The sequence below is a fragment of the Calypte anna genome, chromosome 5 (assembly GCF_003957555.1).
Source record: "Calypte anna isolate BGI_N300 chromosome 5, bCalAnn1_v1.p, whole genome shotgun sequence".
In the NCBI taxonomy this organism is placed as follows: domain Eukaryota; kingdom Metazoa; phylum Chordata; class Aves; order Apodiformes; family Trochilidae; genus Calypte; species Calypte anna.
This window is the reverse complement of record NC_044250.1, coordinates 2,952,602-2,975,584: the sequence shown is the minus strand read 5'-3', so window position 1 is coordinate 2,975,584 and position 22,983 is coordinate 2,952,602. Positions and strand designations below refer to the sequence as shown.

Genomic DNA, 22,983 nt, shown 5'->3' with positions numbered 1-22,983 from the left:
GTTCAGACTGTGCCTTTCTGTTAATCAAAATAGACTTCTCAGGACTCCCTTAAGTTGGTGTAACAAGTAACCAGTCCTGCAGAAGTCTGTGATGGTAATGGCAAGGTGTTTTGGTTCTGCACTTCAAGATTTCAGGTAAGCAAAATTCTTCCTGCTTCTTCACCTCCTGTGTATTCTTTTTTTTTTTTTTTTTTTTTTTTTTTTTTTTTTTTTTTTTTTGTTACTTGGGATGACTACAGTTGCATACAGCTTGAAATGGGACTGAGTATACTCCTGCCTATTTTTGAATCATTACTAAACCATGTATCCCAACTCAAGTGACAGAAGGAAGATTCCTTGTTTCTGTTCCCAAGGTCTCATCAGCAAATCTCAGGACCAAAATCTGTCTCCAGGCTCCTCCCAAAGCTGTGCACTAAGGCTCCTGCAGACTGCCCACCTCTCCTCCCAGTTTGCTTCTTTGCCCTTTTTTGCTGCTCAAGCTGCTCTGTCTCTTTTCCATGTGCATCCCTGCCCAAAACACTCAACAAGGCTCCCCACCCAGATCCTTGAAATTCCTGGGCAACCTTATGGCTGCCTTTGTTTTGGGCAAACATGTGCTGAGCTGTCTTCTGTAGCTCAGAAGAAAAGGGTGGTGGTTAAGCCTACTATTTTCAACAAGGCTTTACTCAACCTGTAACAAAACCCTCAATAAAGATGTAACCACTTCACAACTCCACGTGCCTGAGTGTGCGTGTCCAGTATGTGGAAAGGAATTTGCAGAAGAAATGCCCATTTCTCCCCAAATTTCCAGTTGGACAGGAGCCACACCCAGGATCAGGACTCAGTTCAGTTCATTTGTGAGTTGTCTGTAGGAAAAATGTTTAAATCTTAGCATTTTGCTTCTGTTGGGGGAAGAGAGATGCTGGCACCCTGACACTTTCTACTTCAGGTATCTTGGGATTGCAGAGGCAGCTCCATCTTTCTGGTTCTGAGCTGACCTGATCCAAGCACCAGTTTGGGAGCTGGAATGTCCAGACCTGGTGTGAAGTTTGGGCACCCAACAGATCTTGTGGGCTGGAAGCAGCCTCCACCAGACCATCTCAGAGGGTGCAGAAGAGCTTTGTGAGGCCCAACTTTGCTCACTCTGCATTAGGAAGACTTTGCCTTCCAGAACCCAAGGGATTCAGATGGGTTTTGTCACCTCTGATGGGGTCTCTCCACTGATTTTGTGACAAAAAAACCTCAGGAATGCACAAATCATTGCTCGTTGAACTTGTGTCACATCTGTCAGTCCCAAACAACGCTCATGTTGACGGTGTTGATAAAACAGAGTTTTATACCTGAGAAGGCTCATCCAGGTTCAGTGCTCAGCTGGTGGCAGGAGGAGGTCTCTGCAGGACTGCAGTGGCCATCAGCAGGGAAGGGGTGGGAGGCTTTCCATAGGCTGGCATCTCCCTGCAGACAGAGTTTATGTTAAGGCGGGTTTATCACACACAGTCAAACTTAATCCCTTTTAAATGAAGGTTGTTTATAGCATATCAAGGTCAGGAGTGTAAATCCCAGAACAAATCACCAGGTATAATTAAAAGGAATAATGCCAATTATATTTTCCAGTCAATTCAGTACTTGAAACGACGTCTCTGTACTCCTTGGACCTCTCACAGGTGAGTAGAGATGGTATCTTTGGGAGATAATAGCAACCTGTTTAGCACAGTTCCTTTGCATTTACCACCAGCTTGAAATACATACCAGTATTAAAGACTGTATATGGTATAACAAACTGCTTAATTCTTTCAGTTTTCAGTGGTATGTTCAACAGAGCTTCAGAAGTATTTCCAAAGAAATCTCTAACCTTGCTTTACCTTTTGTTGACAAATTCACTTTGCTTTTTTTCATGCTTTTTTTGTGGTTGATTTCCAGCAGTTTGCTGATGAGAATTCACAGGAATAGGAGGCTTTCTCTACACGTCACAGAATATTTCAGAAACTGGAATGTCTTTAATCCTTATAATTTTGCAACACAAAGCCAATTCTGAGAGATAAAGCACTTCCATCAAGTAAAGACAACAAAACAAACTGGCACAAAAGTAGTACATGACCTCATCTTCCTCTTAAAGAGGTAACACCTTCACATTAAGTTGAATACTTCAACTAAATTTAAACATTTAAAAAATATAACTAAATTAAAGAAGAAAATCCAAAAGTTTAAAAAAAAAAAAAAAAAAAAAAAGAGAAACAAAAATGGGTTTAGTACTGTTAACTAGAATGTATGTATTCCATCTGTACAGCCAATTATTGTAGTTAGTTCAGCCAGCAGAGCCTAACTAGCAGAAATTCTGCATAGTTAAGGCCCTGGCTTTGAGACAGAACATGCATAAAGAGCAGCAAATTGTAATGCTATGTACAGAAGTGTTTAATTCCTGCAATTACAGAGGTTTATCAAGTCCAGTATGTAACCTTAGGCTGGTAAAATGATAAAGATACTTTGCAGGTAGAGAACATTTTCCTGACAGGATCCCAAGTCATATTAATAAATTGAGATACTTTTTTTTCCCCCTGCTGAAGGTGTAGGTGAAAAAATAATAGAGTTGGGTTTTTCCTCATTATTTGGTGGTCCTTCTTTGAAACTTCCCAAACCAAAGCCATTTCTCACATCTGGTTGGAACACATCTTTAAGACGTTCAAGTAATTCAAATCAGATGTAAAAATCTAAGTTACTCTGTATGAAATTCAAGAGCAATACAGTTGGAGGGTTAGAAAAGCCTGCACTATGGCATCTCTTTTAATCAGTAACAGCCTCAGTTTCAGTTTGTAAATACAAGACTATAATTAAACGTGATCTACTTCATTAATTATTTCAATAACTGGTGTAGCAAGTTACCAGATTAGTGACACTTTACATTTATAATATTATTATCAATTTTTTATCCCTGTATTCTAGATTAAGTGCACAGCAATACAGCCAGTATTATATTACTGATGGGAAATACTGAAGATCACTGACATCAATAAGTACTTCCTTAACTCAACCATTTTTAACTGCTTATATTGACCTTCATTACACTCCAGCAGTTCTGCTAATACCCAAACAGCAGTCATTAATTTCCATTAACTAAGTCACAGCTATACATAATTTAAATTATTTCCAATAAATGCTCAATTCATGCCTATTATCCACATTTAATTTCTATTGATTTCAAACAGCTACATTGAGCTTCATTGCTGCTATAAGAAAAAGAGCTTCCCAAGGGAGTCACTGGGTCTCCATCAATACCAGGGACTGATTTCTCTCTTACTGTCAGGCGGGAGGGAGCAGAGCTGGACTGAGACTGCAATGCAAATCAATGGCAAAAAATGCAAAGAGCTGGAGCTGGAGTTAACCAGAGAACAGCATTTAGCTCATCAACAAACGTGTGCTCTTCTCTGATACTGTTTCAGTCAGCCAGGGAATATTTGAGAGGTTTCCTTAGACTTAGGATATGAAAATAAAAGTGAGCTACAACAGACTGTCAGAATTAACACAGTTTTCTGGATTGTTCCAGTTGAGTTTAAAATCATCATCTGGTAAAGAATTCTACACCATATGCTTTTCCATACAAATACATTGGCTCACCAAGGGAAAAAAACCCAAACTTTTATCTGTTTCAGACATTTTTGGATACTATAGGTTCTCTAGTAACATTGAAATAGTTGAGAGTATGTCCCCATTTTAATACAGTATTAGGTATTTTATGTACAGGTCAGTATTTTAGTACAGGTCAGTAACATTGAAACTGTAGGAAACTGCAGATTCATTTAAAAAAAAAACCCCACCTGTATAAGAGAGATTATCTTGCCTAACATTCCATTAAAAAAGACTCAGCTAATTGAACATTAAATGCTAGATTAAATTTTAAATTTTGCATTGCAATTTTTTTCCTATTTCTCATACTATTCCAAGTTGAAATCTAAATGAACTGTTTTGCTTTCATTCAAACAAATCACTTGGCTGACCAACAATTAATGTATTCATAATCATGCTTTGTAATAGCTTCCTGGATTGTTTTAGAGCTTTCTTTAGAAGTGGAAACAAAACTCAACCATAAGACATTCCCCAAAAATGAAAAATCTGGGCCTCACTTGGTTTTGGTTAGAGCATTTTTTCATGAGCTTTGCTTTCTGAAGATGTTCAAAGTCTTAGGGTCAAACCTCAGGTCCATAATGAAATGACAGTGGGATTTGCCTTTTCCTAGAGTTTTATTTCAGCTACTGTTCAACAGTTTCACACAGCAGTCACAACACATTTGGGGCTGGAGAGGCATAAATTTCCACTGACCTAAGATTCCCCAAATTAGAGGAGAGTTGGGTGCCTGTTATTCCATGCACACTGTGGCCAATGTGTTCTGCAGGAGGTTCAGCTCTGTCTGGCTTAGAGCTGCAGCTCAGGGTGACAAATTCTTGGGCAATAGTTACAAAATTTGCATCTGAAAGCAAAGTGACAACTCTTAAGAACCAAACCCAGATGTTGAGGGTTATGGGCTGGGGGTTAAGAGACAGAGCTGAGCCTTTCAGGCAAGCCTGACATGCAAACCTGCATGACAAGGCACTGCAGAGCACTGATGCTGTCAGGAGCTGATGTAAAGACCTTAACAAAGGAAACCATTTGTAGTGGCTAAAGAGAAGGAATTTTATTGGTAGAACTTATCTCCTGAAACCTTATCGATCAACTATTTACACAGACACAGATATCAGTGCTGATAGCTATGCACTTCCTTTTGGCTGCTTCCCTTTCATGCCAGCTTCCCCTCTGCCTGCTCAGCCCCAAGTCTCTCCAGCCCTCACTCCAGACCCAGTATCAGCAAAGTGCCTTCCAGCAATTTAGCCCAGAGCACAGGGGCAGGGTGGTTCCTGGGACCCCTTCACACCCACTCTCTAATCTCCCAGGGACTCCTGAGCACCTTGGGTACAAGGTCTGCCATGACAGAACCATAAAGGACTCAGTCCTAAGAGATATTCACCACTTCACCCTAGGATCTCTCAGGAAAAAAAAAGTAGCAGAGCCATTTCCTAGTGCCATTATCCCAAGTACAAGGAGAAAATGTACCATCAAAATTTTATGTAAATCCTAAGTCATAGCTGGAGAACACATAAAGCAAGTAAAGACATTCACTTACTCCTAGTTCTTCCAGGGCTTGCTTGCTTCCTTCCTTCCTTCCTTTTCTTCCTTCATTTCCTCCTTTCTTCCTCTCTTTTCCTTCCTTCCTTCCTTCCTTCCTTCCTTCCTTCCTTCCTTCCTTCCTTCCTTCCTTCCTTCCTTCCTTCCTTCCTTCCTTCCTTCCTTCCTTCCTTCCTTCCTTCCTTCCTTCCTTCCTTCCTTCCTTCCTTCCTTCCTTCCTTCCTTCCTTCCTTCCTTCCTTCCTTCCTTCCTTCCTTTCCTTTCCTTTCCTTTCCTTTCCTTTCCTTCCTTCCTTTCTTTTCCTTCCTTCCTGAATTTGACTTCTGTACCAATTTAGGTTCCTATCTCTATTTTCTAACCTGGCCTCAGTGACTGAGGCATCTGAATGAGTGGCAGAGATTAAAATAACCACCTTTGATAATTCTCTAAACTCCTAAATTAAAAGCACTCCTCTGAGATACATAAATGGTTTGCCTGTTTCACACAGACCAGAAAATCAGGACCAAAGTCCAAGAAAAAAAATTACATATCAAAACATCAGCTGAAACAGAAGGTTCCAGCTGTTTCAAATGCCACTAAACCACAATGATTATTGCTAACATAAATAAAGCAAAATCTTAATCCAGCTTTATCAAGGAGTTACTAACCATATTTCTCTGTTCTTCCAGTAGCTTTATGAGAGAGCACATTATCATATGCAAGGAGAGGGATGATGCATTAGCAAATACTTTATTTCTTACTCTAAAAAACCCCAAACACCTTCAAATGCCTCTAACAAGCAACTGAACTGGGTTAATTCATGTCAAGTAGGAAAAAAGCTGTCAAACCAATGTCTAAGTTATGTCCTTGGTAAGTGGCTTCACTTCTGGGATGTTGTTTTTTTTTTACTGGACAATGTCACTTCCCTGTGACCACTACAAATGATAACAGTTGTGAGAGCTCTGCAGTTGCTAAACCAAAGGAATGGCTGGAATTTTTGTAAAATCTTTGCAGCTTTAATATTCAGTTCAGGCTGACATTTTGTACTTTAAAAGCTATCTTTAACCAACTAAATAGGTGACAAAGGACTGCAGAGTCTGGCAAGGCCAAGAGAAAAAATAATCAAAGCCTAGAAATGCCAACCCACTGCACTTTTGCTACACTCCATGATTGTGGTGAAGGGTTTGGGTTGTTTCATTTGCAGACTCATGGCTCTCTTCATTCCAGTAAAAAAAAAAAAAATGCCAACAGCATTTCTAAATTAAACCCAGCATCTTGTGCCTTCTATTTAGGGCAGCTCTTTCTCTGCCCCACCACATCTCCAAGCACAATGCCAGTTCTCTCATACCATCTGTGTAAACTTCCCTCTGCTGTTCCAAAAGTGCCTTTTTTCCACTGCTGGGATCATCCACTCAAGGAGAAACTTTTCAAGATGAGTTCAGTGAGTAATTTTTTTGCTAGCCAAGTGAAACTGATCACACCAAGTTCCCCCTTTTTCTATTTTCATCACCATTATGTTAATGGTCAAAAATGCCCCAAATATTCCCTGACAACCCTAATTCTACCTTTTTAGAATACAATGAGGTGGAGGGAGGGCATGGAGGGCACTGAAGTTTGATGCTGATTTAAGTGTTACTGCAATTCCTTAGCATTCCAAAAGTCTCATTAGTTATGACTAAAGGAAAATATTTTCAAGGACACCAAAGAAATTCCTGCAGCAGGACATGGCACAGGGAAACCTGAGCTGTCTGGAAATGAATTCACTCTCCCTGGAGCAGTGGAGCCATAGAACAGGAGTGCTAGGTCCAGTAGTGTGCTGCCTGGATAAAGATGTTCTGCTTTTGGGATCCAGTGTAGTATCCTTCCATGGCAGCTAATGAATGGTGTTTTGAATCACCAGGGCTTGTGCTTCTATACCTTTTAGAAGATTTTAAACTCTTGCCTGTAGTTGCTTATCCTGGAATTTCTTCATATTGCTCCAGTAGCTTGGAACTGGCATGGGGTAAGTTAACAGGATGCAAAGATTTGGAAAAAAATATTTATTTTTTTTTACTGAACCTGCAGAGGGATTTATGACCACGAGTTTCTACTTGAGAAGTGAGGATGGCATTGGGGAGTTGCCATCCTTGAGGCTACTCAAAAGCCGCCTAGACATATCCTGGGCAGCCTGCTCTAGATGACATTGCTTGAGGAGGATGTTTGGACAAAATGACCTTCAGAGGTCCCTTCCAGTCTCACCTTTCCTGTGACACGGTGAGAAACACCAAAGTTGGACTATATATTAAAGAAGGCCAAATATATTCATGGGATGGGTTAAGAGACATCAACGAGGTTCTCTGGAATGAGAGGAAGTGTTACTGGTCATTCCAGATCTAAAGATCAAGACTCTGTATGCTCAGGTGCATATAGATGAGGTGCTCTGGTACCAGAGCAATGAGCATGGCAGGATTAAATTAAAGTGAAGCAAAACCAAGAGGTTCTGGCAGCTCTCTTACCACTTGTCCAATATAAAATTGTTCCTTGGGGCTTCCATGGTAATTCCTCTTTCCCTGATACAAGTTTTCTGGGAGATTCACTGTTAAAGTGCACGAGAGGTTGGGTGAACACTTAGAGCTCACTAGCTCTAGTTCCCCCTGGTAAAATACAACTTCTTGACCTTAGTTATTAAGTGTATTTCACTGTTTTCCTATTGCAAACAGCCTACATGTTTATGTTTGAATGATCAGGTAGCTTATAGAGAAAAATATCTCCTCTAATTGTTCTGCAAACTGTATGGTTCTTTAACATGAACACAACAATTAAATTATCTTTGTAAACTGACTGTTACCAATATAAATAATTACAAAACCATTAAAAAAAAATAAATGCACACAATAACCCAAAGTATAAACCCACCACCACTAAATAGCACTTCATAACTGTGGCTCTGAATTATTACTGCCTCACCAACACAGCCACAATATCCGACTCCATAAAATCCTCCACTCTACAAATTAAATGAATTGGATAATTAAGAAAGCCCATGTTTAGTCCACAAAGTGAAACCACCATCACTACAGCAGGAGAAAGAACCCACATTTTATGATATGGTAACATTTCCATTCCCTGGCATACATGATCCATACCTCTTTGGTCTCTATTCAGTTGAAGCTGTCTGGTGAGGATGCAGAAGCTGGGCAGCTGCTCTGCTCTCCATACCAGCCTCAGATCCTCTGCCAACAGCTTCAGGACTTCAGCTTCCTACAGATCTGCATGATTCTTCATTACTGGCAAAAAAAAATTACAGATTAGCTGAAGAAATCTATTTGAAAAAAAAATGATGGCACATAGGATGCAGGTCTTGCACTAAAGGCCTGAGACCACAAAGCTCATCTGCACCCCACACCTCTTTCTTCTACCCTAGAGAAAGGAAGCAAAGAGCAGGAAAATAATTAAAATATAAGGTGGATGATAAGTTCATAGTGCCTGCTGCCTGCTCCCCCTTTGGCACGGGGCTGCATGTGAGTGTTTGCACATCTGTGAGGTTTATGCAGTGCTTGTGCAACCCTGCAGTGGGACAGGGAGCACATTAAATACCCTCCTAGAAGAAAACAGGAACAAGGGAGGAGCAGAGAGGGCATTCCTTCTCCCTTCACTCTTCCAAGCCTTTCATCATCTTTCTGTTGTCAACCTCCTTTCTTTTTTTTCTCAGACTGTCCCAGATTTTAGTTCATGAATGTGCCCTGCCTGTCAGCAGTGGTCTGGGTGGCTGAGGATTGCCTGTAGCTGCCCTCTTTCCCCCGAGCACCACTGCTCCCACCACTGCACCTGGAGATAAAGCTTTGCCTCTGTGTTTTCTTTCCTTGAGCCAAGAGATATCAATCATAACTCCTAAAACATGTTGGCTGTACAGTGTTGCCTGATTACCTTCATGTTGCCTTAGCTCAATAAATAGGACAAAAATACACCTGTATGGGTGATGTAAGAGAATTACATGTGTGTTTTATTCTGAGCAACATCTCCAGAGCAGCTGCTGATACTTTGGCAGTTCTATTTTATTTATAACATTTCAGCATCTGCCAACAGGGTTTTCTGCACTGCATGCAGATAGCCAGGTGTTATTATCACTCCACCCACATGCCTGAGTCCAGTCACAATCCTGCTCCTGGCAAAATTCAATCTTTTTCTCACCTCTCGACCCATGCTCATCTCTGTATTGTTTTTTAATTAATCCACGGTTAGCTGAAGATCCTGCCATAAATCAATGATTTCCTTTCAATTCCTGTTAAAGATTTTTCATTTTAATAAATTTGCAGTGCGTTGCTCAGAAGCTGCTAACAGCACACTTTCCTCTCATTATCAAATCAGCAAGGAATGGACTCAATGAAGCAAAAAAAAACCCTCATAAACATAGCACTGAGGACCTCCAGGCTTAAAGGCCCTTCTCTCCATTTGTCTGTCAGACATTCTGCAAATGAAAACATTGCCTTTTGCCACCTTGAAAGCTACCAGCCAGACCCACTCCTGGTGTAAAGCATCACAGCTCTGTTTTGAGATGCCAGCAAGATGTCCCAGATTTCTGACACTGAACACTTCCTGCTCTCTAGCTGAGGAAACAGCTGCCTGGGAAACTGCTCCTCAAAGAAAAATTGCTGGAGTTTTCTGTGACCGTGTCTTTCCAAAGGCAAGTTTTCCATACCTTTCTATTTTGGTTACAGTATATTGAGGTATGGATTGAGTTCTTCAGGGGACATCTGAAGGACACTGAGGATATCTCTTTGTGCCACTGTGGTCAGTAAATCTTAGCACCATGAACTAATAAAGTTCTAATTATCACACAGTGTAACTGACAAGCCACGGGCAAATGGAAAACAGTCTTAAAAATCAGAAGACTTCCTAATTGTGCTTGTTTTAAAAAGAGAATATTAACAAATTAAACAAACAGTGATCAGCATAACTATTTAATCTCTTAGGTAACATGAGAGGAAAACCACTGTTCAGCCAATACAGGAAAATGTAGGATACAACACAGGTTAAAGCAGTTTATCTGGGTGACTGTGTGTGCAGCATCATCTGTGAACTGCACACACCAGAACTATACCCATTACAACACCCTTTATGGCTCAAGCCCATGCTCACTGTGCATGTGTATTACATTAAACTTTTTCCTTCTTCTCTTCTCCAGTTGCCCTTCAAATAATTTTGGTCTAACTTTTCAGAAAATTTCATGCACAGTTCCTACAGTTATGGATGTAATCAATTAGTTATTTATGTACACAACTACTGTGACCACGTATGCAAATCTCCAAGCAGCTTTTGCCATTTTTTTCCTGTAATTTAGCCCTTTGTCATTTCCTCATCCCCTTTTGTTCAAAACAGTAAGTTCATGGAAATTTACCTCATTTGAAACATATGCCTAGATCCATATGAACTGCTCAAAAGGCTCACAAAGAGAAAGGACAACCTTGTTGTTAAGGCAGGAGAGCGCGAAATCTGGTTTCCATTCCGAGTTCTGCCACACATTTCCTGTGTAACCCTGGGCAAGTCATGAACTGTAACCTATCCCAGCCTGGCTGACCTACATGGAAAGCAGACAGAGCCATCCTTGCCTCACAAGGTTATTGAGATGTTTCACTTGTTAGTGCACATGAAGAACCTGGACAGGAGGAAGCAGAAGGTGCTATAGAAGTACAAATTATTGGGAAAGGTGTTACACGTCATGACAGCAACAAATGAGAGAGCTGATCCTAAAACCAGCAAGCAAAGGGGCAGCCATGGGGAACTGAGCAGAGAAAATGGGTAAAAATCAAGCAGATGAATGAGGACCAAACAGGAATGGTGAGTGTGAGCAGGGAGGTGAGTAATTCACCTCTACACTGCCAGGTCTGCTGTCCTACCTGGTCTTGTTTTGCTGCTGGACCACAACGTCAGGAGACATCTGAGGAGAGCTGAGATGGTGGATATGGTGCTGCCCACCTCACAGGTGTCTGATCAACAGGAATTGTTCTTCAATAATCAGGATAATTCTGAAAGAGATATTCATGTCAGGCATTGGCCAAAAGCTGGTGGAGAAGATTGTGTTATTGAAACAATTCATACAGTTGTGTTCAGCTGCAGGAAAACATTCCCTCCTTTTGCTTCCTTACACACCAGGACAGAACTCTGAGGTTAATTCTGCTGCTGTTACTGCTTTCTGCTTTTTGGATAAAATGCAGTTAGACTGGCACACTGCTTCACTACAGGTTTGGGGTATGGCTTTGTGGGAGCCCTTTAATCATGGCCCTATAAATCTCAGATAATACATCTCCTTCTAAAAATTACCTGATTTTGTAGCTGATCTCTATATAGCACTTACACTGACATCATTAGGAGTCTAGAGTAGACTGATTGTGGTATCTGGCCCAAATTTATGACTTACTATACCAAAGTGTTCAGTTATCCTCAGATCCATCTGGGATAAAATGTTACATCTTGGGTCCCAGGTATCAATTTTCTATTTTGATTAACAAAATCTTCCATCTGGAAACATGAAGCACAGCTTTTGTAATATATAACAGGTTCTATCTCTTCACCTCTACAAAATAATTTTGTGAGTCTTTATTTCATCCATGGTATTCTCTGGGAGGATTTGGAAAACAGAATTAAACACAAACATGGAATAGGTGAAGAAAATTCTGGTAGGTTAAGCTCAAGGTTTAATATGCTGAGTTGGAAGGGACCATCAGGATCATCAGGTCCAACTCCTGTCCCTGTGCAAGGCACCCCAAGAATCACACCAGGTTTCCTGAGCTTCAGGCAAATGTTTGAAACTACATCCTGTGAGTCTGATCACACTGCACCTGAGGGAATCAACCCTTCCAGTAGCATGTTTGAATTTACTACAGAGAGCTTTGTACTTCCAGTGTCAAATATTTAGGTATCTACAGACTGAAAAAGCTGTGAGCACATCAGCTGCCTGAGTCCCCTGGAATTCAATCCCTGTTTGAATGGGAGCATATCCTTTGGAAAAAGATACCATCTTGATTTAAAATGTTCCAGTGAGGGAAAATACACTACAAACTTTAGGAAATTATTTCCATGGCTAATTAAACTCAATTAAAAATCTATGAGGATCAGAAGAGAGCTTCACAGGGGTCCTGATCAGCTACAGAGAAGGAGCCCAGATTCATTGTTTTTCTATGTGAACTGCACCTGTGTGAAGACCTTCATTTTTTTTTAATCACTAACTGTGATACAAAGCCACACCTACTGTAAAAACCTGGCCAGCAGAATGATTAGAAGAGATACTGTTCCCTTCAAGTTCTTGTGAAGTGCTTAATAAACCTCTTAGACATAATCTGGAAAATTGAGATAATAGGCACGTGCCATGGGAGTTATTCCACCAGACCTGAGCTGGTCTTCATTATATTTGAGCTACAGTCAATGGAAAAAAAAAAAAAAGACACTTCTACAACATGATTCATTTGGTTTTAGGCATACACCTACCTTGCATTTAGATGGATGAATCACATTTGGAGTATGTGTGGCAGTTAAGAAAGTTTGGGCCGTGGCCCTAATTCTGAGAAACCAAGAGGAGGGCAGCTGAAACACTTCCATGTGAAGGAAAATCATCTGCAAGACACCAGGGTGGAGAGAGTCAACCTCCAGCTCAAATCCATGGTGTTCCCTGGCAATCAGTGCTGTAGAGGAATGCCCAAAAGCTCTCTCACAACAACTAAGTGAGGACTCCTGAAATTCATAGATTTTCCAGAAAAACTGTTGGAGCTGAAGTCCCTCATGGTTGGGATGAATCTAAAAAGAATTAAGTCTGTGTGTGAAGCAGAGCACAGCAAGGGAAGCAGCAGGCAGATTCACTTCACGAATAAACTCCAGGTCTGTGCTACAATGTCAGCATAGAGACGTCCCAAGTGGTTTTTTTCTTCACAACAACAAGGTATGTAGAGCTGGGCTCAAAACTTGAGGCAAGATCTCTGATGACCTTCTCAATGACCTTCTCCATCCTGGTCATTCAGTTACACATTCCCAGAGCCAAAGCAAGCTCCCTGGCTTTGGATCAAAGTGCCAAGGGAGTCAGCCTAACACCCAGATCCTGTCAGTGAGAGAGCTGCCTGGATTTCAAATCATAGTTCAGATACTGCATTTTGAGCAAGTGTTCAGTTCTCAAACCTGAACCCCTGATGAAGCTCACAGATCAGACTGGCTTGGTTGCAACCAGATGTTCAGCAAATCTAGACATTGCAGTCTTTTTTTTTCATACAAATTCTCTGTTTCAGCACAGCAGAAATACCTACTTCCTTCTTTACTTGGGCTTTGGTAATTCTACAGGCTTTAAAAGCATTTATCACTTCAGAGTTTGATCTTGAGTAGAATTTCTGCCAGCAGTAATGGAGATAACTCTGGGAATAAAGTTCCATAAACTGCTGGATCCTTAAGGAAAGGTTCAGCTTTCATTTTTGCTCTCAATGTTGTGCTCATCTATAGGCTCTATAGAGTTAATAATAATAATGCAGAGTTACACAGGTGGAAACTTAAAACAAGAGGTCAGATGAGAAACACAGCTTTCATCAGTGTCTGGGGTCATCACTGGAATGCAAAGAGATCATTTCATTTGAAGAAAACTCAGTAATTGCAGAAGAAATATTGTCTACCTTTTTCTCCACTCTCCAAAGAAATTACCTAATAGTTTCCAATTGAGATGGCTTTTAAACTAATTTGGTTTTAATTCAGTCATCATCTCAGAATAAGGAAAAGTACTTTACTCTTAAATTGTAATTTTTCATTAGTTGTCTAATGCCAGCAGAAATTCACACTGGTCCTCAACTAACATGCTCCTTGAATTTTCTCTCCCTTTGATATATGTCTAATAAAACAAATAGGTGAAAATAATAATCTAACCCAAGATCCAAAAAGTTCTTTAAGAAGCTGGATTTAATTTCCAGACAGGGAAGCGGAGGCAGAAAGAGCTCTAGGGCTCTACCTGGGATCACAGAGCAAACCAACAATTGACCTGGGAATAAAATCCAGGTGTACTGTTTAATTTCTACACACAGTCCTTCTAACCATTGCTACCTCTCCAATTCCTTCTCTCTACAGCCAAATCTGATTTCTAGCAGTGTTGGGAAAGTGTCATTTTTCTGCAGGTTTCCAAAGCAAAGCAAGTTGTCTTACCTGAACTCACTGAATTTTCAAATGCTGCATTATTTTGGTTATACAGATGAGAAGATGTTTATTCCACCTGTTAGTTCCTATCACAGAAATGACAAAATTCAGTGCTCATGATGCTTTGTTGTCAAAACATGGGGTCATTGAAGAGATGAAAAATATGGTTTAAAATGGAAATATCAATATTGTTCAGCTATTTATATGACAAACACAACCTAGGGAGATTTTCTTTCCCAGTCCTCCAATGAGGCTCTTAAAATGTTAGGTGTTAACTTAAGAGTGGCCCTTTGGTGTCTGCATGCAAACGTGGTATTCAGAGTGCTTGTCTGAGCTAAGTAGGAAGGGGCTGTTCCCTTTAACAAGGGCAAGGCCCAGCTACAAAGAAGTGACAATGGAGATGCCATTGAGGACAGGGATGCATGCAGGAGCCACGGAGATTCCTCCTTTTGTCTCCAGATGGGATCACAAGGACCAGGATTCTTTCAGCACAGAAAAAAACACATGCTGGGGGCTTGGAGGAAATTCAGGGAGTGCAAATGAAGAATCTTTTTTGTGGCAAGTCTTCACATACCTCAATATCAAGTTGTTGGGGTTTTTTAAAGAGAATTAGGCAAAAGCTTTCTCTGGTTCCTCCCTCAAAATGCCTTGGGAACTTGCTGCAGATCCCCACAGTCACTTTGTTGCCCTCATCATTTGGTCTAAAACACATCCACATTTTTCTCCTCCCCAATCTTTATTTTTTTCATTTTCATTCACCTCAAGTCTAACTGCATCACTTTGACCTCTCTGTGAGGCCTGGGTAAAGCCTGAAGATGCTGGGCCACAATTCTTAAGAAGGAAACTTCAAGTTCTTTCCGCTTCACTTCCCCTTCACATGTCTGAGGCAGTTAACGTTGCTGCCCCATAGTCTGCATGGCAGGAGCTGTGTGCTGGCTGTGGCACCTATTGTCTGTATTTTTCCTCTCGTTAGTCTCCTTGACCTTTTATTGTCTTATTCCTGCAGTGTCAGGTCAGACCTAGTGTAGGTCTCCCTTCACTAAGGACCCCTTTCCTTTCGTGGATCACTAAGCAGGACAATTGCTCTATCCATCTTTTCAGGGTCTATTGTCGAGCCCCCCCTGAGCTGAGAAAGGTTTGATTCACTGGGAAACCATTTTGGTCAAAGGGAAGCCTGACTATGTGTCCTTTTAGGAACTCTGTCTTAATCACTGACTTTTTTATCTGGGATATGAAGAGGATTCAGGAGATCAAAAGGTTTGGGAGTACATGGGTTTGACCACATTTTTCCTGGAAATAATGGGAAACCTCCACTGAAAAATGAGCTCTGTTACAATGGGCAAACAAGAAGGAAAGCCACACAGTGTTCCCAGAGCATTCTGAATCATCAGACCTTCAATAGGTTCCATAGAGAAGGGAAAAAGTAAACAAAAAATGTAAATGGAATGTAATAATTAATGGACCTAAAGGGGCAGACTCATTCCATGTGCGCATAATCGGTGCCTATGAAAAAAAGATAAATCAAAAGGAATCTCCAGAGCAGGTGGAGATGGCTGCAGGCTGGAAGTTCAGTTTGGCTGAGTATGCAATGGGGCAGCAGCTCACCTCACCTTCACAAGTGAGCACACATCCAATGGCCCTGCCCATTCCCAGCACCAGGGAATGTTACAGAGATACCAGTGCAGCACCACAGGGGAACTTGGTGGCTTCTGAAGGTATTCAGCCACATTCTTGCTAAAAATGCCCTGAAAATTTCCTCCATGGACACCCTGACTATTGCTTAAAATCATGAGACAATCATGAAACTTCAGCTGGCTGTATTTTTAAGGAAGTTAACTGGCAGCAACCATTCCCATCCAGGCAATTTCTTTAAATAGAGATGTAGGCACCTCTTCAGGTGCACAAATTTAAAAGTTTTTGGTCCAGGAACCTAACAAAACCCAGGAAGAATGAATACTCCTTCTTTCCTGCAATCTATCCAGAACCCTTTTACCTATGATATGCCAAAATGCTTTTTTAAACAAACATTTCACTCTCCCTTCAGCTGGCCATTACCTCTGCACAGAGTCAGCTCAAGACTTTTCAAAATGCAGAGCTGAATATTGCTGTACAGGGAGAGAAGAGGAAAGGAACTGGTCTTGGGAAGGGAGGAACTTGGACAGAAAGTCTTGGAGAGCTGCACTCGTTTCCTCCTATCAATAAGATGAAAGAAAAAAATGTAAGCAGAAGCCAGTGCCTCAACTTCTTCCTCTGATCCAGGCAAAGTCAAGAGGGAGCCAGGCTGTTTTGCTTTCCTCCAGCAATCTATATTTCCTAGGTATTATCTGTGCTTTTCCTTTTTTTTTTTTTTTTACTTTTAACATGAATAATCAAGGAGTCTGCTTTGGAAAGCATCCCATTTTAAGTAAAAGTTTGTATTTAAACTTCAGTACATGCTAAGATCTTGAGTCAAAGAAAAAGAGTCAACTGGACATGGTTAGCACTTATGCACTGGTTTTTGGATGAGGAACTACAGCTGGCTTCACAAGGTCAGACTTTCAGACTAAACATTTCTTCTTCAATAAGGAAGTGAGGGAAAAGCCCTTCAAAAACCTAGAAAAGTCAAGATTAAAAGAAAAAGTCTTTCCAGACAGGAAGAGTAAAAAAATAATAACATCCACATCTCTGATGTTTCAGGTAAACCTAAATACAAAACTGAATGAGATGTGAACTGTTCCTGTTTTCTACAGTGAACTGCTGAACCTTACATTTCTTGGTTGGAAAAAAGACATTATCCTTGTGATACTTAAGTACCACACTTAAGTGTGATGATGAGAACTCTTCTTTACTGGCATACAGTGGCATAGAAGAAATGAAAATATCTACAGTAACTTTTGTGCCACCTTAGCTTGGTCTGACCATTTGACTTCCCAGTGCCAATTAATGTCAGCAGTGTCACTTTCTGTCAAAATTACCAAGCAGAAGTGTCCAGGATATTAGATACAATTGCAGTTATATAGAAGAGGAAGGGAAAAAGTGATCCAAGCATTTCCTGTACTGCAGAAACAACTGAATATTGTTCCAGTTGAATTGTGACTGACTTCTCAACAAAGCTCTGGTCCAGACAAGTCTTTAGCCTTGATCCTTAATGACACTAAATATTGATTTTTCATTAATGAATCCCAAACATATGAGGAAAAAAAGTTGTTTTCAACCTTGCAATTTTCTGATCTGTAGAGGCTGAGTAAGTGCAAAGCTGTATTAACTCTTCTTTTGTAATAGCTATACCAGTAGCTGATTAAAGTCAAAGGAAAGATTCCCATTAACTTTAGTGGCCTGTGAATCAAGCACTTGATATATATAGAAGGCCCCTGAAAACAAAGTTTTATTTTTTAATGTATTGTCTCATTTGTTGAATAGCATGGCTTACTGCCCAGTGTTATGGCACTTCACAATGACTATTCTTCCCACCCATTATCCTTCTCCTCCTTCCATTAATCAGAGATGGGTCGAATTCAAATGTTTGGGAAGTTCTGTCTGGTTTTGATGTGACAATACATAAAAATATCTACAAAGCAGTTATTAGGGTGCTTGGTGTGGCTGCATTTGTCCTGGAGAAACCTCCCCCTCCTCTCTGAATGCAGCAGCACATTTTGTGGGAAGGTTGGCAGCTCTACAAGGTCTTCTTTGAGGCAGGCTCCACTCCCTCTGCCCCAGTGGTACATCCATCATTTTTGGTTTTCCTTTCCAAAATGCTTTTCACAAAAGTCACTTCCTTGTTTCACATTACTCCATGCTTTGTGAATTCAGACTGAAACATGCTGTGAACCAGATCCGTATCTGGTGTAAATCAGCATCATCCTGCTGCTCTCAGTGGAGCTACAAAATTTCACATCCATAGAGGATCTTGCCCATGGACTTTCTACACAAAGAGGCAGTTCTGGTGGACTGAAAGAGGGTTCATGTATTCAGGGAAGAGCTATTAGCAGGAATGCAAGATGGAAAATCCCACCCAAACAATAAGGTGTTTAACTTCACAGAGTTAACATCTCTCTTCTGACTAGTAAAATAATTCTGGATTGGTTTTTTGGCTCTGACAAGCCTCTTACTGTCCATTTCTGGATACTAGAAATTGGTGCAGAGCAAAAAAGGACCAAGCTGCAGACTGCATAAGAGAACTCAATTAGAATCAGAAACTAACCCTGTACAAATGTACCCTTTGCACTTCCATTTCCTTATATAACTCCAAGCACCTTTTTAAAAAAACTTACTCAGAGTTTATTCAAGGATGCATTTGGTTAGATTTACAGTATTTGTCACTTGTTGGCCAACAGTGACATAAGGGATTTCAATGTGCTGCTTTTAACATGGTGACACTGCCTTTAATTTAGCATAAGTGATTATATATGTTTGACTGTCAAATCGCAGTCTGCAGCTTTTGTGGTTGGGGACTTGTTTTATCAAAGAATTCTGCTGAACCTCTTCCAAACCAGGGCTCCCATGTGTATAATTATATTGTATTTTCATTATCTAAACTTTATTTTTAAGACTGAAAACATATGAAATGATTATGGGAATGTGCATTCTACAAAACACCACCACGTACTTGTGGGAAGAGAAGTTTATAACATAAACCAAATGTTGTAATTGAAACACAGGTACAAGATGCATCCATGTGACCCATAAAGTTAATGATGGAATAGAGGGCTCTGGAAATACATTTCAGATTGGAAGAAATTTCAAGAAGCTGCATTACATAGCACCTATTTCATACCCTGTGGAAGAAGGTGTCAAAGATTCATAGCCTGCAGCACTCACATAGTCAAGTTAGGTGCTTCCAGAATATCTTTCAAAGTGATACTTCAAAAACACTTTATTAATGTTTGGTGCAAACACAGCTCTGTTAGAGGCCTATTTTAGAGACCTACTTTGTCCTGGCACAACTGTTTTGGTGTTTTGCCCTAAAAGTGTACACTGGGATTATATCTTAGTTTTATTTCATTGTCTTCTGTCAAAACCCAATAAGGACCCAATTCCACTCTGAAGAGGTGCCACAGATACCAACTTTTTAAGAGAGCTGCCACAGAATATTGTTTAGGGTTGGGCCCAACAGCGAGGCCTGGCCATGAGGAATAAGATGTGTAAGTTCTGAATAAGCTGTCAGCACCATCATGCCCACAGTCCATATTCATTCATAGATTTTTTTTTTTTTTTTTTATTAACAAGGTTGTCAAGCTTTGTCCCTATATTATAAATGGGGAACTAAATCACCAGGTAGATTAGGCAATTTACCAAGAACATACTAAGCAAATCCGAATAATCCAGCACTTGAATTCAACTGTCCCCTTACACCCTTACTGCATTGCCCTAAATAATAACCTGTTCCTTATTTCAAGTATCTTTGGTAGCTCACTATGTAAACCAAGCTTTTTTCTCTTTTCCTGAGTAACTTTTGCTTGACTAATAGTGGTTCTTTAAAAAACAATCCTCAAAAGAAAAAGACTCTAAGGGGTATATGTCATGAAAGCAAACCATTATATATATATATATATGCACACATAAATAAATGCACACAGATACACACATCAGGCACACAACAAATTAGAGGACACATCCATCAACAACCTCTGAGTCATCTAAGTGAAATGCTCACTCTCTCAAGGCAATGCTATACAACAGATCAATAAATATCTTCAGGTTGTGAGTAGGTATTTAGACCCAGTCATTTACAAGCTAAAAAACAGGTAAAGGAAAATGGTGATAACTTGCCTTATCCCCAAGCAGAGTGTGTGACCACTGTCATCTGTAAACTCCTGACAAGCATCCTCATGATGGCTCTGAGTCTTCCGTCAGGGTGACAGCAGAGAAGTCATCAATTTCACAGTGCTGCAAACCTGCGTGGAAAATCAGCCAGGGTCTTAAAAACCTCTTCTAATTATGGATAAATTAAGATACACCAAACTGTAAAGGGACAACAAATGAGGTAAAACACCTGAGGCAAATGAAAGAAGGTTTTAATCACCAGAAGTCATCTGAAGACAGTTTTGCAGGCTCAGTGTAGCAAATTCCTGCAGCATTCCCAAGTCCCCAGGCGGAGTCACTTTGAGCAGAGAAAGCTTGGAAGCTGATGAATCACTGCTAAGCAGTATGGATGCTTTCAGAATCTGCACTTTCAGGAATGTCCATTCAACATCTGAGCTAATGACCAATGGATAAGGGTGCAGATGGAATGCAGTTTGGAAACACACTGTGATGAATCTGTTCTTTAAGTGTGTTTATGTTTGAGGGACTTTGCATGCAGGCAGTCTCCTCAATGGCATTTTAAACTCTGCTCTCCAAAGAGAAGAGGAGAGTGCAAGAGGTGAGGTAGTGGAGGGGGTGGAGATGAATCCAAAAGGATGGAAAAGCTACAAAATATGTTTCTTTACAACCACTGAAATTGAATTTGAAAGGTTTGAAGAACCTTTCTCATTTAAAGGAAGAACAATAAACTCCAATAATCCATCTAAACTAACCAAGAATTGTTAAATGTTGAGGAGTCTGGAGCTGCAAATCGAGACACCATGCTTACTTACATATTCCTCTGCACTTCCTGATCTTGGCAGGGATATTTTAGAAATAGCTATTACAATGGTGTTTCCACTCAGAAAGAGGAAACACTGGGTGGAAGGAGTTAGGAAAGGAACAGAGGAAGCAAAGCTGTTTTCATACCATTTCAAGCTGCACTTTTACAGCAAATAGGTGGAAATGCATCTGGGTGAAGGATGGCATTGAGCCATCAGAGCCTCACTGCTGTACAGCACAAGGCCAAGAGTGAATGTGCACAAACAGGAGCGTGTGTGGCTCCTTGCATCATTCAGCACAGCTGAGGCTGACAGGCAGCTCTAAACTGTTGAACAAACTGAATGGCTCAAGGTCAGGCTGGAGTCAGCAGAAGCTTCCCTCCCTCCACGATTCACTGATACATGAAAGGTACTGACTGGATGGCTCTTCTGTGGGGCTTTGTGCAGAGCAGCCCTACAGTAGAAGCTGCTCCGTCACATGTTTGTCAGCAAGCCAAGATTTTAATTCTGAACTTTTCCATGAAACCCATAGCTATATTTTCTGGCTCTGGCCCGCTGGAGTGCTTGGCCAGGGCTATGGGAATGAAATGTCAAAGCAGCCTGCCTATGAACTGAGATTGCTTTCATGCGTCTCCACCTGCTGGCTGGCATTTCAGTAATTGCAAGAGCCCGTGCAGATGACAGACAGTGTGCTGTCTGAAGTGTGAGTTTCTGTGGAAAAGATAACTCGGTTTCACAAGAAGATGAGCAAGTAAGCACGATGGGAGAGATTATTTTCTAACTCGATAAAGAGCAACATCCTACAGCACAGGTGACAGGTCAAAGGCCAGAGAGGTTTTTCAAGACAAGCTTTTAAACTTCTCCGAAGCCTCGGTTGAGAAGATAAGCAATACAGATTTTTGGAAGGAATTCATTAAGTGTGGAAGCATCAGTGTTTTATTTCACTACCAAAACCAGATGCTAAGAATGCTAACGTGCTCTCATTGACACAGAGAAAGAGGGAAATTGTTTATTAATATCTGGAAGCATGAGCATTCTGGGGCCCACAGCTTAGTTTCTGTGTGGTTAGGAAAGCAGTTACTTAGCAAATGGAGGCAGGCAGCTGTTTTAAATGGAAAGGAATAGAAATGATTAATGACTTCTATGCTTTAAAGAAATGAACCCACAGGATTTCTTTCTTCTACTGTGCTGTCCCACTTGGCCATTTCTGTCATGTGCCCTGGGACTTTCTTTGGAAGTTTTCAATGGTCTGTCGTGAACTACTCTTTAGAAACTTACTGGACCAGATCTGGAGCCAGACAGATGCCAGCTGTGGATCTGATCCATCTGTACATACATTTGCAGCCTCCAAGCACAGACTATCAACACTCGATATTCCATGAACTTTGTGCTGCAACAGCAATTGTATATCTTGCTCTCAGACACTGCAGTGATGAGCACAGCATTAAATCCTGTTTAAAGCAGGATCAGTGTTACCTTTTTCCTTTCCTAGCCACATTTTCTTCAGGCTATATTACACAATGTAGAAGGCCAGGGGCATTCTCAGGAACCAAAACACTACAAGGAACAAACCCTTCCTCTGTTAGCCCTGGCAGATATCAATATGCATTACTGGTATTTTACCATCTCCTGCACTTCCAGCAGTGGCCTGTTTTTCCCCTGCCCAAACTGCTCATTCTATTATCTCATGTATGCTTTCAGCTAGGTTTTTATGTCTTCTATGCATAGCATTGGAAGGTGGACAAGGTTAAAAAGAGGATGAGAAAGAGAAAAGAGGAATATAGAGAAAAGAAAAAGGGAGGCTATACAAAATATAGATAACATTTTCCTTCATGGAATTAGTTTGAAATTGCTTCTACTCAAAAGGCTACATGATTTAGACCACTACAGGTTCTTTTGCCATATTTTTGATTGTGTTCAGAACTGCCAAAGCATGACATGTACATGTTTGCTATTCTGAAGTATTCTCCCATTTCAAAAGTGGTGTTCCACATTCCTAACTGGGAATAGGACAGTACTGTGGGAAAAGTGTCCATTGTTTATCTGTGCAATTAAAGGCAGCTAAGCACATATATTAGATACCTGTGTCCCTGGCAGTTCAGCATACTCAGTTACTGTTAGCACTGGAAATCTGACTAAATTAGAGAGCCATATGAATTCAAAACCATCAAGTAATTTAGAAGGTGTATGA

The 22,983-nt window shown here is 40.6% G+C and overlaps 1 protein-coding gene across 2 annotated transcripts in view; it reads right to left on the bottom strand.

Annotated features, from left to right (window-relative positions):
- LTO1 (LTO1 maturation factor of ABCE1) overlaps positions 1-22,983 on the bottom strand; it is a 152,113-nt gene that overhangs the window by 78,386 nt on the left and 50,744 nt on the right. The window contains exon 7 of one of the 2 annotated variants that reach the window (XR_003987604.1): positions 20,005-20,123. The exons of the other annotated variant lie outside the window; for it this stretch is intronic. The gene's annotated coding sequence lies outside the window, so the exon portion shown is untranslated. Of the gene's footprint in view, positions 1-20,004; positions 20,124-22,983 lie in introns of those variants that run through there. 2 annotated transcript variants of the gene reach the window in all.